The sequence below is a fragment of the Sorex fumeus genome, unplaced genomic scaffold (assembly GCF_029834395.1).
Source record: "Sorex fumeus unplaced genomic scaffold, SorFum_2.1 ptg000047l, whole genome shotgun sequence".
NCBI lineage: Eukaryota > Metazoa > Chordata > Mammalia > Eulipotyphla > Soricidae > Sorex > Sorex fumeus.
Window position 1 is genome coordinate 44458909 of NW_026606104.1, and position 18107 is coordinate 44477015.

An 18107-nucleotide genomic window follows, 5' to 3' on the forward strand; every position below is an offset into this window, starting at 1 on the left:
CCTGGCAAGCTGCCTGTGATGTATTCAATATGCCAAACACAGTAACAACAAGTCTCACGATAGAGATGTTACTGGGCCCGCTCGAGCAACTCGATGAACAACGGGAGGACCATGACCGTGACCGTCTCTAGTGACCTGTTGATGATGCATCTTATTCTCTTAGACACTTAGAGGCAAAAATCTCTTGTTTTCTGAATTCCAATAATGAGTGTATTACATCCTCATACTGAAATATTTCAGTAAGATAAAGAGTGATGGAGCTGTTGTGATGGCTCAATTGGCTGGAACACATAGTTTGAATACTGGAGATCTGGATTTTATCCCCAGCATTGAGTATGATTCCCTGGGCACTGCCAAACCCACCTCACCTCCAAAATAAAAGAAAAAACGAATGGTACTCTGAGCACCAGTAGGTGTGGCCCCAAAAACAAACAGAATATTTATTATTATTATTATTATTATTATTATTATTTTGCTTTTAAGGACCACACAGACCTGGTATGCTTCTGGCTTACCTGGCTCTGCTCTCAGGAGTTACTCCAGGCAGTGTACGGGGGACCATATGGGATACCAGGGATCAAACCCCAGGCAGCCACATGCAAGGCAAGTGCCTTACCTATTGCACTATCGCTCTGGCCCCACAAACAGAAAAATTTTAAAATATATGTACATATGTGGGAGGTACCCAATATAGTACCTGGCATATCGTATATACATAATAAGTGAAGATTATCATTGTTTTAGAAATAGGATGATTATGATTTTTGTAGAGGTGCTATGCATATAGAGGTTATCTCACTCTGAGCTCATTATTACCGTACTGAATTAATTGTTGTGAAAACAATATAGGACTTGCAAAGTGGCACTTGATAAATATAAGGTTTATTTTCTTGCCCTGTTGCAACCAAGGGTAAGTAAGCAGATGGGAGGGCAAATACCTGTGTGAGTGAACAAAAGAGACCTTCCTGGTCTCTGTGCCACAGAGTCTCCCTTTGGGCACTTCCTTAGCTTCAGAGATTTCTCCTCAGGACTCATCCAAACACCTGGAGCCTGGCTGTGAACCTTTCTGCCCAGACCCACAAGTAGTTGAGGTCACGAGTTATTCCCACAGTCTAGTGCTGTGGGAGTTTTTATCCTCTCTTGCTAAGCACAGCCCAACATGCACCCCATTCCTAATAGGATCATTTGTTTAGTTTTTGGGTTTGGGTTTGGACCACACTCAACTGTGCTCAGGACTTATACCTGGTTCTGTGCTCAGGGGTGACTCTTGGCAGTGCTCAGGGAATGACCCCATATGTGGTGCTGGGAAAAGAACCCAGATCTGTCATGTTCAAGGCAAGTGCCTCCCAGCTGTACTGTCTCTCCAGCCCCTTAATCAGTGTTATTTGTTTGCTTACCATGTTTTTTCTGAAATCATTTCTTTTACTTCCTACATACATATAAAACAAGAATCAAGAAATGTGTATCTTTTACTTATTTTGTTTTTGGGCCACACCTGGTAGAGGTCAGGAGCTCTTCCTACCTGATTCAATGCTTGGGGGCGATTCCTGGAAGTGCTCAGGACTCCACACAGTGTCAGGGATGGTCCTGCATGAGAAGCCTGTGCTTGCCTTTTTGAACTACATCTTTGGCCTAAAGGAAGTATATCTTGATACCAAAATTCTGAACTTTACTAATATACCTTTACCTTACTAATAAATTAAATGTAAATATAATTCTATTATTTTATTATTATTGAGGTAATATGGTTTATAATAGTGTTCATATTAATGCTTATATGTATATTAATGTATTAATATAATAGTGTGTATAATAAAATACATCACAGTATCTTCTTATCACAGTGTGTAATAAGTTCCACCGCCACCACCAAAGTACCGACATCCCTCAGTCCCTCGCTATCTCTTCACTTACCTCCTAAATACAATTCTAGAGGCAGATTGAAGTAAACTATGGGATAAAAAATAAGAGTATAAATACTGGCCAGAGAGATAGTATATGGTCAGGCACTTGCTTGTTCAAATCCCCAGCACTGTGTGTGGTCCCCCAAACACCACCAGGACCACAGAGCCAGGAGTGCTTGGGGGACCCTATGAGCTGGCGGGCATCAAACCGGAGTCGGCCACATACAAGGTGAGCACCCTGCCTGTTGTACAATCTCTCTGGCTCCCTCTCTGTTTCTCTAATTCCTTGGAAGGTTTTAATTGAAATAATTAGCTCATACTTACTGAATTTTTTTTTGTTTGGGGATACTCACCTGTCAGTGCTCAGGGGCTATTTCTAGCTTTAGTGTTGGGGGTTGCTCCTGGTGGTGCTGGGATTTTACTCAGGGCTCTACACTTGAGATGTCTCTTGTCCCCAAGGAGGGTTTTGAAAGCAATGATGTTTGTGTTCCCCTGGAGAGGGTTCCTGGCCATATTCATTCGTGGTTTTCAAAAGCTGATTCTCTTTGCAGAGATAGTGTTGGACTATGGTCTAAAGCCCAAATTTTAGAGTCAGGTAAATTTGGGTTTGAATTCCAGGTCTTCAATTTAGTAGCCCTCAGAGATTGGACAAAAATCTCTAAAGCTCAGTGTTCTGATCTGTAAAATGGGTGATATTTCTACTATTAATAGCATATTAGCATTATGGAATGAACTCGAAGTTGGAAAGAGATAATACACAGAAGCTGCTCAGTACAATCTCAGGGCACATGCTTTTAGTTTTCTTATATAATAATAATAATAATAATTTTTAGGTAGCTCATGCTATTTTTGGCATCTGGTTGAACAAAAGTCTGGCTTCAGTAATTAGCTACAATTTATGATTTCCAGGATTATGGTTTTATTATTTAATTATTTATTTCTTTTATTTTGGGGTCACACCCAATAATGCTCAGGGCTTCCTCCTGGGTCTGTGCTCTGGGATCACTCCTGGCTGGCTCAGGGAACCATAGGTTAGTGCTGGTGATCAAACCCAGGTGTGCTGTGTACAAGGCAAGCGCCCTACCTGCTGTACTATGTCTCCTCAGCCACAATGCTACTTAATTTAAGACATTTATTAGCAATGAACATGATCTTTAGCCTAGTACTTATGAACCCGTCTTATTATCTTTGTAACTCTGACAGTTTCTGGAACCATTCCTGGCACAAAGTAGGCACTCAGTACGAAGCTGTTGAATCACATTCAGTTAAACCGAACATCCACTCAGACAGCACAAGAGCTGTGTCACTAAATACCTGTCATTCCAAAACTGACAGCTAACTCTGACGCAGACATGCTTGCACAGTTTGTAAGCTGTGATTTTAACTTCCTGCTTTGCAGGCGTCTCGGTTTCTGTTCTGTGCTCCTCACCTGAACCTTAGGAAGGAAAGAACATTCTAATAGAAATTACTGGCTAAGGGGCTGGAGCGATAGTACAGACTGGTAGAACTCTTGCCTTGAAAGTGACTGACCTGGGTTCAATCATCAGCATCATATTTGGTCCCCTGAGCCCACCAGAAGTGACCCCTGAACAGAACCAAATGTTAAGTCATGAGCACCACTGGGTATAGACCAAACTCTCTGTCCCCGCAAAAAATAAAAAGAAGAAAACCTTCCCTGACGCCTATGGTAGGTTGGTCCCACTGTTATAGTCTACCAGTATTTGCCAATTACCCTTTGTAATTGTCTTTAACCACTCACTTCCTCTCTGGAGTGGCACATCCCACAGGCTAGGGGTGTTGTCTATCTCATTCACTCCTGTGTCCCTAGTCCTAACAGTCCTCAGCACATACCATTTTGGGTGGATTATCTTTGATAATTGGAATCCTGAGATAATAGTGTATATAAAGACAGAAGCCTATATTTAGCTAGCTCTCAATAAACAGAATATATAATAATTATTATTATTAGATAAAAACAGTGTAGGTGCTGAGTTTATTCACCCTGAAAAGATGGAAACAAGTCAGGAACAACAAATTAGAGATAAGTATTGTAAATCTAGCTCTCTTTTGTTAAAAGTCCTTGTTCAACCAGAGGCCAGAGTGATAGTGTTGCATGTGGTCAACAGGATTTGATCCCTGGCACCCCAGATGATCCTCTGAGTCCTCCAGGAGCCATCCCTGAGCACGGAGCCAGGAATAAACCCAGAACACTACCAGGTATGGCCCAAAATCCAAAAGAAAGAAAGGAAGGAAGAAAGAGAGAGAGAGAGAGAGAGAGAGAGAGGGAGAGAGGGAGGGAGGGAGGGAGAAGGAGGGAGGGAAGGACAGATGAAAGAAAGAAAGAAAGAAAGAAAGAAAGAAAGAAAGAAAGAAAGAAAGAAAGAAAGAAAAAGAAAGAAAGAAAGAAAGAAAGAAAGAAAGAAAGAAAGAGAGAGAGAAAGAAGGAAAGAAAGAGAGAAGAAGGAAGGGAGGGAGGAAGGAAGGAAGAAAGGAAGGAAGGAAAGAAGGAAGGAATGAGGGAAGAAGAGAGGGAGGGAGGGAGGGAGAAAGAAAAAAGAAAAGAGAAAGAAGAAGTAAAGGATTTTTTTCAAATCTCTATTCTTGCTTTTTTCACTTATCAAATGAATATATAAGAACCAGGGACTGGAGCAATAGTACAGCAGGTAGGGCATTTGTTTGCCTTGTGCATGATCAACCTGGGTTTGATACCCGGCATCCCATATGGTCCCCCAAGCACTGTGAGGAATTCCTGAGCAATGCCTGGTGTGACCCAAAAATACCAAAAGAGAGAGAGAGAGAGAGAGAGAGAGAGAGAGAGAGAGAGAGAGAACCAACTTAATTTGGTTCTTTGTAAAGTGGATGTTGTATCTGCCCAGCTTTTAGAGGGAGATTTGTCTGACCTGGTGCACCTCTGCTCTGCTCTCAGCAGCTGAGTGCTGACCCCTGCTCACCTCCACTGGCCCCGACTGAACCCTCAGTTTATTACACCAATTGACTCCCTCCTCACTTTCAGCCTTCAACTTTACCAGGTGAGTTTTTTTAAAAATTTTTTTATTAGTGAAACACCATGAGGTACAGTTATAGACTTACAAATTTTTGTGCTTGGGTTTCAGTTATACAATGATCAATTACCCATCCCTCCACCAGCGCCCATCCTCCACCACCACGGGTCCCAGCATCCCTCCCACCCCCCGTCCCCCCATCCCACCCTGCCTCTGTGGCAGGGCATTCCCTTTTGTTCTCTCTCTCTCCTTTTGGGTCCACCAGGTGAGTTTTAAGGTGCAGACCAGAGCCTCATCTTCATCCTATTTTCCCCAGGCTTACTGCATTCCAGCTACCGACTTTCTTGAACTTCCCTGGAGAAACCGACCTTCCTGGCCCAAAGCCTTTGGAGTTGTCAGTATCTTCACAGAGCATCGTCCTCTCTCCTTTATCAACTCACCCCTTCTCAGCCATCCTGGCTCAGCTTTCAGAATACTTCTGCAGGGAGCACTGCTTGGCTCGCTTGGAAGTAATTAGGTTTCCCTGTCATCTGCCTTTAGATCTGCTGTGATATTTGTCAGATCTTTTTAAAGAGAAGATAAGGAGCTGGAGCCATAGTACAGCAAGTAAAGCTCTTGCTTTGCATGTAGCTGACCTGGATTCCGTCTCTGGCCCCCCATAGGGTCCCCTGATCCTGCCAGGAGTGATCCCAGAGCACAGAGCCAGGAGTAAGCCCTGAGTACCCCCACCCCCGATACACACACACACACACACACACACACACACATACCACACACACACACACAAATAAAAGATTTATTGTGAAAGACTTATTGGGGCAAGACTTATTGTGAAATTTCTGTCTTTAACTTTGGCCAGTAATTTAAAATTTGTAAAACATTGAGAACAAAATCATCTTGCTGTTTAGTGCCCACTATGGCATGTCTGTTTGCAACCCGAGCTGTTCAATCTTTGGCTAACTTGGTGACTTCCTGCATTAATCATGACCCCGTGTCACCCTTCCCTTTAGTAACTATCCACAGCAAGCCAGGCAGAGTGCTTGGTGATTTGCATACATTACGTCCTGTGAGGTCAGATGAGGTTCAGAGAGGTTAAGACACTTGCCCAAGGTCAAAGCTGTAAATGGTGGAGCCAGATGCTGAAGGTCTTTTCACTGGAATTCTGTGTGTCAAGGTACAGTCTGTCTGTCTGGAATGGGAGAAGCTTCTGCCACTCTGCATAACAACAACAATGATTAGTTCTTGTTATGGGCACACTGTGTGCCCGACTTTGTGCTAAGCACAGCACTGGGCTTCATCTGACTCAGTCCTTGCAGCTTGTGTACAGAAGTGCTACTATCGTCATTCTTACTTTAATTCAGGAATAGTTCTGGGTTTGGAGGTCTTACCTGGTGGTACTCAATGGCTACAGACATCTCGGTGCTCTGGAGGTGCTCCTGGTGGCCTTGGGGAACATGCGGTTTCAGGGATTGAATCTGGTCCTCCTGCATGAATGCATGCACTCCAACTCATTGAGCTATCTCTCCAGCTTTCATCATTCTTATTTGATTTCATTTTTGATTTTTGGTCCATACCTGGCTTTACTCAGAGCTTGCTCCTAGTTCTGTGCTCAGGGATCACTCCTGGAGGGCTCAGGGGACTATGTGGGGTACCAGGAATCAAACCCAGATCAATCACGTGCAAGGGAAGCGCCCTAATGGCTGTACTAACTCTCCGGTCCTTATCATTTAATTTTATTTTGGGGGAAGGGTCACACCCAGTGATGCTCAGGGGTGACTCCTGGCTCTGCACTCAGGAATCACTCCTGGCAGTGCTCAGGGGACCATGTGAATTGCCAGGATCGAACCCAGGTCGGCCGCGTGTAAGGCAAGCACTCCACCAGCTCCAGCCCCATTTTTATTTTATTGATGAGGAAACTGAGGAATTGAACAGAGATATCTAATTTACCCAAGATAAAGACAGTAATCAAACTCCAATCATCTGACACTTGAGTCCCCATTTTGGTGGTGGTGGTGGTGGCTTTTGGGCCACACCCGTTGGTTCCTGGGGATGAAAAGCTGGGGATTGAGCCCAAGACTTCTCAGTGACTACAGAGTCACATCCCTGTCCCCACTTAAAAAAATTAATATGCCATTCTAAGCATTTTATTATATTTGGGTTGGTTTGTTTGCTTTGCTTGCTTGTTTGTTTGTTTGTTTGTTTCGGGCCATACCCAACTGTACTCAGGGATTGCTCCTAGTTCTGAGCTCAGGGATCACTCCTGGTGGGGCTCAGGGGTCCCAGGAATTGAACCTGGCTCAACTGCATGCAAGGCAAGCTTGCGACCCCCTATACTATCTCTCTGGCCTCTGTAGCTCCCACTTTTAAGAAACCCCTACTATTATACATTTGGATTAGTGATAGAATAATAGACTGAAGGGGGAAATAGGGGGAAATTGACATTGTTCAACCCAGAAGCTCCCCGCCCGGGTTTTATTTCCATGGACCAGCTATTGAGAAATGTGGCCTGCAGGTGGCAGCAGCGATCTGCAGAGTGAGCTCTAGGGAAGAGCGTGAAGGGTCAGATTTTCCATTTTGTGCATTGCTCTCAGCTTGGCTCAATTCTTTGTGAGTTAATAATGGGACCTGGTTTTCAGTCCAGTGGGATCTGCCAGGCTTAGGGAGCAGTTTGCTGGGAGAACAATGCCCTCAGGGTTTGAAACCAAGGTGAAATCAGATTTGACTATTCCACACTGGCTGGGTTACTCTCAGCTCAGTGCTTGAAAGTTTCCCTTGGTTGTCCAGGGAACCATGAAGTACCAGGAATTGAATCTAGGCCTCCCTCGCCTAAAGCAGTGCTCCATGCATGAGCCGCCATGAGCCACCAAGGTGATTTTAATCGGTTTTTAGGTCAGGTCAGCCAAAGCCATTGTACAGGGGTTTAGGAGTTTGTCTTGCAGTGCTGCTGTGGTACTGCAGATAGGCCCCTGAGCCTGCCACGGGTCACCCCCTTACATAGAGCCAGGAATAGTTTCTGAGCATTGCCTAATGCGGGCCTAATCACACCCACTCCTAATTAAAATTTTCTTTAAAAACACCTTGTTAGGTAAAAAATATTTATACAGTTACATCTAACAGGGACTGGAGCAATAGCACAGCGGGTAGGGTGTTTGCCTTGCATGCGGCCGACCTGGGCCGACCCAGGTTTGATTCTTCCGTCCCTCTCGGAGAGCCCAGCAAGCTACCGAGAGTATCCCGCTCGCATAGCAAAGCCTGGCAAGATACCCGTAGCGTATTCGATATGCCAAAAACAATAACAACAAGTATCACATTGGAGACATTACTGGTGCCCGCTTGAGAAAATTGATGAACAATGGGAGGACAGTGCTATAGTGCTACATCTAACAGAGGACTAATAGCCAAGATGTATAAAACAGTCAGAAAAGCTAATAACCCCTTTCAAGAAATGGGGAAAGGAGCTTAACAGATATCTCCTAAGAGAAGATATACAAATGGGCCAGGGCACACCACAAAAAGTGTTCATCATTGCTGAGTATCAGGGAAATGACACCTGTGAGAAGGGCATATATCACAAATCTGTTATTTTAGGGGCTGGAGCAATAGTACGGTGCTATGGCATTTGATTTGCACATGGCCAATCCGGCTTCAATCCCCAGCATCCCACAGGGTCTCCCAAGCACCACCACGAGTGATAGCCTGAGCACAGAGACAAGAGTAAGCCCTGAGCATCACCAGGTGTGGTCCCAAAACACAAAACAAAACAAAACAAAAATCTGTTATTTTAGTTCTTTAGTTATCTTTTTTAGGGGCTACCCTCAGTTGTACTTGCTGTAGGGGAAGCGGGGCTGAAAGTATGTGCTACAACACTGGTCTACTTTCTCTGCCTTTTGTGGGGTTTTGTGAGGGGGCAGGGGAGGGGCTTGTTCGTTGCTTTAACCCAGGGCTATACCTGGTTCTGTGCTCAGGAGTGACCCCTGGCGGTGCTTGGGGGAACCATATGTGGTATTGAGGATCAAACAGTATGTGATGCAGGGACCAAATCAGGATTGGTAAGGAAAGGCCTGCAAGACAAATATTTGATCACTTGATCACTTGACATCCCGTTATTCATCTATTTGCTTGAGCGGGTGCCAGTAACGTCTCCATTTGTCCCTGTCGAGTGCTAGTGTAGCCCAATGGCGTCTGCTTGTTCTAGTAACACAAAAAGTCTCAAACTGATTGTTCAGGGTCTTGATGAAGAAGTCTGACCAAGTCTGCCACATAGGCGGGCAGCCGCGTGATCTTTTGACGTCCGGTGGAATCCAGTCGGTAATGGCTCTAGTCCAGCGGTCATTTCCAAATCTCATTACGTGTCCCGACATCTTGGCATATGAGACAGCGTCCCTGATTCTTGATCGTTGACGGAGGTCGGAACTCCGGATTATTTCTCTCACTTGAGTAAAGCGTGATACTCCAAGCATAGCTCTTTCGGTTCCTCTTTTGGAGACCCAAATAGTGTTCTCATCCTGTTTTCCTAGGACTCACGTCTCTGAGGCGTATGTTAATGCAGGAAGAACAGTGGAATCAAAGAGATGTACCTGGAGCCGGAGGTTCTTCGTCCTCTTAGCTATTTCTTCAACGCTCTTGAAGGTGTTCCAAGCTGCTCTCTTCCTCTTGCGCAACTCAGGTGCCAGGTCATTCATCATGTTGACTTCTCGACCTAGGTACACATAACTGTTGCATTCAGAGATGTTTGTTCCATTGAGAGCGAATGGAACGTCAGGAACGAGACCGTTTCTCATAAACATTGTCTTCATGAGATTCAGCTGCAGTCTGACCTTTTCACACTCACGGTCGAAGTCAACCAGCATTTGTGCCGCTTGGCTAATGTTTGGTGTTATTAGAATGATGTCATCAGTGAAGCGGAGGTGGTGTAGTTGCCGACCGTCTATCTTCACTCCCATTCCTTCCCATTCCAGTCGTCGCATGACGTTCTCGAGGGTGGCACTGAGGAGTTTCAGTGAAATGGTATTACCCTGCCGAACCCCTCTCTTGACATAGATGATCACTTCCTTGTAGAATGGTAAGATCCTGGTAGTGAATCCATAATACAGCTCAAGGAGGATCCTGATGTATTGAGTTTGAATGCCCTGTTTGGCTAGGGCTTCAATGACCGCTTCCGTCTCAACAGAATCAAAGGCCTTCTTTAAATCAATAAACATTAGACAGATCAGCATCTTGAACTCCCAAGAAACCTCAATGAGCTTGGTTATCGTGTGGATATGGTTGATCATGCTGAATCCTTTGCAGAACCCGGCTTGCTCGCGTGGTTGTCCTTCATCTAGTGTTCTGCCAATCCCATTCAGGATGACTCGAGTGAATAGTTTGTAGATGACAAACAACAGGCAGATCGAGCGATAGTTGCCAATGTCATGGATGTCTCCCTTCTTGTACAGTAGTACAGTCCTGCTGGTTTTCCACTGGGACTGAACTTTGCATTCAGACAGGTAGCGTGTAAAGAACCGACCCAGTGTATTGATGAGTACTGAAGGCAGGTTCTTCAGGTGTTTGGGTCTGACCTTGTCTGGGCCGGGTGCTGTTTGCTTCTTTACTGATGAAATGACGTGTCGGATTTTGCAAGGGAGAACGTTGGGAACAACATATCCATCCTGCGGAATTTGGTATGTGGGCAGGTGGACGTGGCTATCGAAGAGATTTGAGTAGAAGTCATGGATAATCTTCTTCATTGTCCTTCTGGAAGATGTGATAGATCCATCAGGACGTCAGAGGGCAGTCATCTTGGTCTTGTAGTTAGCGAAGGACAAGCGGGCGTTGTGAATACTTTTCCTGGCATCTGCTGCATCGGCCAGAACTGCTGCTCTTCTCTCTTTGAGGTCTTCCTTTATTGCTTCTCTGCACTGCTTTGCGAGCTCAGACATTCGCTTGCGGTTGCCTGATGCTTTCACCAAGCCACGTTGGTGAGCTCAAGTGTTTTCGAAGAGAGGCGTCTTTTATTTTTAAATTTTATTTTTTTATTTTTTTTGTAGGAGTACTGCTATTTATTCAGCCACTGATTAGCTGATTGAATTGTACATGAACTCCACCTTACTTTTTTTTTCTTTTTCCATTTTTTATAATTTTATTTATTGAGTCACCGTGAGAGCAGTTACAAAGCTTTTGGGTCTAAGTCTCAGTCATACAATGAAACACCCGTACCTTCACCAGTGCCCATTCTCCACCACCAAAAATCCCAGTATACCCCCATCCCACACCCTCCCCCTGCCTGTGGGGCAGATGATTTCTACATTACTCTCTCCGGCTGTGGGGCAGATGATTTCTACATTACTCTATCCGGCAGTCTTCTGCCCCTGCGCCTGACTGTCCTCCCTCGCCGGGACCCCTCGGAGGGGAGCGGGTTGAGCTTTCCTCCCCGCCCCGACCAGGGCTCCGGCAGCCAAAGACCTCCAGGACCAGCCACCACCATGCTGAGACCACTCTCCGCACACATGAAGGTACTTGCAGAGGGACAAAGTCACGCGGGTTCCAGGGCCAAGATCTCCAAGCCTACCAGGATTTGGGCTGAGCATCCTCCACCCAGATCCTCCAAATTCCAGTAGGCGGGGGTCACACCCACCAACTGGTCCCCTGGCGCCGTGTAATCCCATCAGCGGCCAGAGACTATAAAAACCAGACCTCCAGGACCAGCCAATCCCATCAGCGGCCAAGACTCAGAGACTATAAAAACCAGATCTCTGAACCACGCGGCTGCATTTGCGGCCGCGCAACATTTTATTATGACATCTTATTATCTCATTCCTACTTTGGACAAACTGGCAGGCTACTGAATGTAGCCTGCCCACACAACAGAGTCTGGCAAACTCCCTGTGGCGTACCCAATATGCCAAATACCAGTAACAATGATGGGTCTCATTCTCCTAAAGAGCCTTGAATATAATCTCAGGGCTAGGATGAAGGAGACGTTACTGGGGCCTGCTCGAGGCAATCGACGACTAACAGGATGATTCGTGATTCGTGACTCTCTCTCTACTTTGATCACATTCACTATTTCGACACCAGACCCACCATTATTTAAGATTTTACCCCAACACTCAGATCTGCTGAAAAGGCAACACTAGACAATTTGTGTTCTATTGCTGGTTATGAATAACATATGATGTCGTGTGGCTGCAGTAGGGCCATGTGGTTTTGAAATTCTGAAATTTTAACACTTAAATCTGGAGGGATTTCTGCCAAAAGCCACTGGGTTTAGAGATCTGCTTCTGAGTCTCTGGGATCATGGCCATTGAGCAGCTTGATGAGGAGCCAAAGAGGCCGTTCGTGGGCGATGACTTGCGGTCTCATTGGGGTGGGGAGGACAGGCCTGGTTCCACCTCCCCCGCCATCCGTTGAGACCCAAAAAGTTTCGTCACTGCGGGCCCAAGCCTGACTGTCCAATGGCCTCTGGAGGATGACAGCCACCAAGTCGCCAAGAGGGAGCAGGCAGAAGGACAGCACCCATTCCCCCCTGGGGTGGCCCGGCGACAGTAACCTACTGCGGGGTCCGGACACATTTCTGACAAAAGCCGCTGGGTTTCGAGATTTGTTTCTGAGTCTCTGGGATCAAGGCCATTGAGCAGCTTGATGAGGAGCCAGAGAGGTTGTTTGTGGGCGATGACTTGGGGTCTCGTTAGGGTGGGGAGGACAGGCCCGGCTCCACCTCCCCCCCCCCCATCCTGTGAGACCCAACAAGTTTCATCACTGCAGGCCCAAGCCTGAGTGCCCAATGGCCTCTGGAGGATGACAGCCACCAAGTCGCCAAGAGGGAGCAGGCGGAGGGACAGCACCCATTCTCCCCTGGGGTGGCCCGGCGACAGTAACCTACTGCGGGGTCCGGACACATTTCTGACAAAAGCCGCTGGGTTTCGAGATTTGTTTCTGAGTCTCTGGGATCAAGGCCGTTGAGCAGCTTGATGAGGAGCCAGAGAGGCCGTTTGTGGGTGATGACTTGGGGTCTCGTTAGGGTGGGGAGGACAGGCCCGGCTCCATCTCCCCCCATCCCGTGAGACCCAACAAGTTTCGTCACTGCAGGCCCAAGCCTGACTGTCCAGTGGCCTCTGGAGGATGATAGCCACCAAGTCGCCAAGAGGGAGCAGGTGGAGGGACAACACCCTTTCCTCCCTGGGGTGGCCCGGCGACAGTAACGTACTGTGGAGTCCGGATGCATTTCTGCCAAACGCCACTGGGTTTTGAGATTTGTTTCTGAGTCTCTGGGATCATGGCCGTTAAGCAGCTTGATGAGGAGCCAGAGAGGCCATTCGTGGGCGATGACTTGGGGTCTCGTTGGGGTGGGGAGGACAAGCCCGGCTCCACCCTCATCCCGTGAGGCTCTGTGTGTCTCGTCACTGGGGGCCCAAATGTGACTATCCAGTGGCCTCAGACGGATGGCGGCCACTGGGCCGCCAGGGGGAATAGGTCAAGGCATGAAACCTATTCCCACCTGGGTTGGCCCAGCACCGGTAGCCTACTGCAGAGACCAGATGCATTTCTATCTAAAGCCACTGGGTTCTGAGATTCGTTTCTGAGTCTCTGGGATCATGTCCATGAAGCAGTTCAATCAGGAACCACAGAGGCCTTGCCTCCAATTATATAGCTGAGCTGGAGGTGGTTTGTGGGTGTGTCTTCCACATACCTAACTTTTGGCCGTTTACTTTCTTGGTAAACTTTGCCCCAAGTTTTTGGGGTCTGGCCAAAGGCACAGCAGCAATTTTGGGGTATCTGGAAGTCTGAAGGCGCCATGAGGCTGCTGATGCACTCGCCTCACAGGTACAGATTGACCTGCTGGCGGCACCATACCCCCGACAGGCGTCTTTTTGTGGCTATCTCTGTCTTGGCTTTCCTCGTACAATCATAGAGGTGCTGAACCAATCGATCGTATTCTTTGTCAATGTTGTCAACGACGGCATCTTCCCATGTTGCTGCAATAGTGCCAAAGAGCTCCCAGTTGGTGGTCGTTCTGGGAGTTCTCTTCTTAAACTTTGCAGCCCTTTCTCCCCACTCCGTGAAGTAAAATTTTTCACGAAGGAAACGGTGGTCCGATCCTGTAAGAAAAGGCCTGCAAAGCAAATATTTAAGCTCCTATATTCTCTCTCTGACCAGTGTTTTTTTTTATTTTATTTTAAATACTTGCATATAACTTCTATGTTTTTTCATTCAACATTTTGTTTCATACATGTTAATTCCTGGAGCTTTGGTCTATTAAACTGTTCTGTGAATCTCTCACAGTTTGCTACCAACAGACTTATATTTCGATTATCTCCAATTTTGTTTTGTTTTGAATTGCTACTTCAAAAAAAGTTACAATGAATGGTAGCCACTATGTTCATTCTTGAAAATTTAGAAGATTAAAAAAATCTGTAGAGTGGCTGGCATATAGGTCCATTCCTTGGTTATTGTTGTGATGATTAGGGGCTACACAATATCTCAGGTTGTGGTGCTTGCAGAGGGCGAGCGCCAACACCCCTTGAGTTATGGTCTTGTGCACACCTGACTGTATGAACCTGACCCTGAGAATCGCAGAAGTTCCCTTCCCTGACAGCCTCTCTACATCACAACCACTGGAGCAGGCAGGTCACTTACCGTGCACACAGTCAACCTGGGGTCAATCCCCAGCACCCCAGATGGCCTTCTGAGGTCAACCAGGAGTGATCTCTGAGCACAGAGCCAGAAATAAGCCCTGAACACTGCTGGGTGTGAGCCCCCCCGCCCCCCCGCCAAATAAAGCATGCATCACAGTTGTACTCATCCTGAAACAATGCCAGGGAGGAGTTCGGGGTCTCGGGGTGGCCAGGCAGGTGCTCTCGGCCATTGAGCGCTTTCCTGTGTTCAGGAAAGTGAATCTTAATCAATTTACATGACTTATCTTTGCCAGGGGGAAGAGTTCACAGGGCGTGTACTTGCATGCCCCAGCCATCCTTTGATCCTTGACCCCCATATGGTGTTCTGAGCACAGAGTTAGGTATAGTCCTAGAGCACCACCAGTGTGGCCCAAGAACCAATAAATAATAACAGCCAGAGCACACAGCCGGGAAATGGCAGAATAATTCTCTATTAATAACCTCTATGCTCTTCACGTTATGTTTCAGTAAGACCCAATTCCAAAACACCAATGATTAGAAATCGCCTTTTTGAGGCCAGAGCGATAGTAAGGCGCTTGCCTAGTATGTGACTAACACTCAGCATCCCTTATGATCCTCCAAGCAGCGCCAGGAGTGAAGTCTGAGTGCAGAGCCAGGGGCAATCCCTGAGCATCACCAGGTGTGGCTCCCCCCAACCCTGAAAAATAAGAAATGATGTTTTGTTTTGTTTTTCTGTAGGGTACGATGTACTTTTATTATTCTTTTTCATTTTTGTTTTGCGCCCCACCCATCTGTACTCAGGGATGGGGCTTGGGGAGCCATATTCAGTGTAAGGAATTGAACCCTGGTTGGTGCTGTGCTAGCCAGCACCTTAAGTGGCCCTGATGAGCACTTTATGGATGGAACTTGCAAAGGAGGGTTCCTGGAGTCCCTCCCTTTGTTCAAGGGTCTGGATGGGTGGGAGGGAAACTGCTGAGGTCTGGAGACTCTCCGTGTGTTGGGGGTCTGGATAAGGAGGCCCCAACAGCCAAGGGCCTGCCTCTCTCTCTCTCTCTCTCTCTCTCTCTCTCTCTCTCTCTCTCTCTCCCCTTTTCTTCCCTCTCCCCTCCCCCCCCCCCCCCCCCACTCGGATCACTGTGTTTGCTGGTCCTGAAGTTCTTCCTCCATGGAAACAAATCATCAGGTCCTCCACTCTGGGCTATAGCCAAACTGTCACACCAGGAAATGAGTTTGACAAAGGGGTCGTTGAAGGCAATGGCAGCCATGGCATGGGGGTGGTAGAGTGAGTGTGACCTGAAAAGTCACAGAAGAGGGCCAGAGCTAGAGTAAAATGGGGAGGGCGCTTGCCTTGCACCTCACCGTCCTGACTTCAATCTCCGGCATCTCATATATGGTCCTCTGAGTACCGCCAGGAGTGATTCCTAAGCACAGAACCATGAATAAGCTCTGAGCACTGCTGGGTGTCGCTCTTCCTCCAAAAAAAAAAAATCACAGGAGACACCCCTGGTCCTCGGTGTAGCCCAGGATGCCCGGAAATGCCTCTTGAGAGGCCTTGTCACCTCTTTCTTGATGTCACTGTATTTGGCAGCTTTTCCCAGGTAGCACTTCAGATCCATGGCAAACATGTTGGGTGTGGGGACACCAAGACCACGCCAGGCAGCTTCCCATTCAGCTGCGAGGTGACCTTGCCAACAGCCTGGGAGGGACCAGTGGCAATAGAAATGATGTTCTCGCCCACCCTTTGGCCAACACCCATAGTTTCCCAGGGGACTGTTCACTGTCTTCTGGGTGGTAGCAGTGACCTGGACGGTGATCATGAGAGCCTCCACAATGTCAAAGTTGTCATGGATGATCTTGGCGGGACCTGAGCTGTTGGTGGTGCAGAAGATGTTGCTGACGATGTGGAGGGAGTTGTCAGGCCATCTCAGAAACATGGGGCAGAGAAGGTGACCCTTTAAGTTCTCCCCCTCAAGGGAGCCCCAGCCTTCTGCAGGGCACGAGCAACCCAGTGGATATCAGAACCTGCTCAGCACCAGCATCTCCCCAGGTGATGTGGGGGATCTCCAGGATGAGTGAGTTCCTCTTCATCAGATTGTCTCAGGGCGGCTGTTAGTGGAGCAGGCTGCTAGTGGACTGGGAAGAAATAGTCTTTAATGTAAATTGGTCTCTAAGAAGACAAGAGAGTCCTGATCCAGCTCCCTTCCCATTTTAAAAATTAGTTGAGGGGCTGGAGTGATAGCACAGTGGGTAGGGAGTTTGCCTTGCACGCGGCCAACCCGGGTTCAATTCCCAGCATACCATATGGTCCCCTTGAACACTGCCAGGAGGAATTCCTGAGTGTAAAAGCCAGGAGTAACCCCTGCTCATAGCTGGATGTGACTCCCCCAAAAAAAATTAGGTGAGTTGTGAGAGAAGCCTGGGTTCAAATCCCAGTACTTCGTGGTCCCCTGAGTAGCACTGGGAGGGACCTTTATACACTAAAGCCAGAAGTAGCGCCTAAGCAGTGTCAGGTATGACCCCAAAACAAAGAGCAAAAGAAATTATAGCTTGCATCTAGGTAGAAAAACCATACACATCCCAGTGGATGATATTTTCAAAACTAAATATATCCATGTGACAAGCACCCAGATTAAAAACTGATTGCTTGTGCGCCTGAAGCAATAGAATAGTGGCTGGAGTGCTTGCCTTGCATGCGGCCAACTGGGATTGAACCCTGGCATCCCGTTTGATCCTCCAAGCATTGCCAGGAGTATTCCTAGGCGCCGAGCCAGGACTAACTCCTGAGCATTGCCAGGTGTGGCCCTAAAACCTAAAACAAAACAAAACCTGATTACCAGCAACAAGAAACTATCTCATCCTCTTCCATTCTGAAAGATAGCTCCCACTGACTTTTAAAATAATATTTTTCCTGCTATGGATTTCTTACCTATGAAATGACCACAGACTATTCCTGTGGTGTACTTTCCTTCATTTAATATCTTTGGTAAGAATTATTTGGGGCTGGAGCAATAGTACAGTGGGTAGGGCGTTTGCCTTGCACGCGACCAACCAGAGTTCAATCCCTGGCATCCCATATGGTACCCCCAGCACCACCAGGAGTAATTCCTGAGTGCAGAGCCTGGAGTAACCCCTGAGCATCGGTGGATGTGACCCAAAAAGAAAAAAAAGTCTGTATGCTCGGTGCCTAGGAATTACTCCTGGCAATGCTTGGAGGATCAAACGGGATGCCAGGGTTCAATCCCAGTTGGCCGCATGCAAGGCAAGCACCCCAACCACTATTCTATTGCTTCAGGCCCATACTAAAAAAAAAGTATAGGGATTAAAATGCTTGCCTTGCATGGTGCTATACCCAGGTTTGACTCCTGGCACCCCGTATGGACCCAAGCCCTGCCAGGATGACCCCTGAGTACAGGGTCAGGAATAACCCAAAATGTGGTCCACAAACAAAAAAGAACTACTCATATGTTTGAGTGTGTAGTAAAGCACAAAAGGTATAGGAGATAAAATAACTTGCAAATAATTATGAATGCTACTGGAACTCTGTGTGTGTGTGTGTGTTCGTGTGCAGGTCTGTATGTGTGTGTGTG

At 47.1% G+C, this 18107-nt stretch overlaps 1 pseudogene; it reads right to left on the reverse strand.

Moving 5' to 3' along the window:
• Positions 1–16008: 16008 nt before the first annotated feature.
• LOC130031585 (glyceraldehyde-3-phosphate dehydrogenase-like) lies at positions 16009–16608 on the reverse strand (annotated as a pseudogene).
• Positions 16609–18107: the final 1499 nt, after the last annotated feature.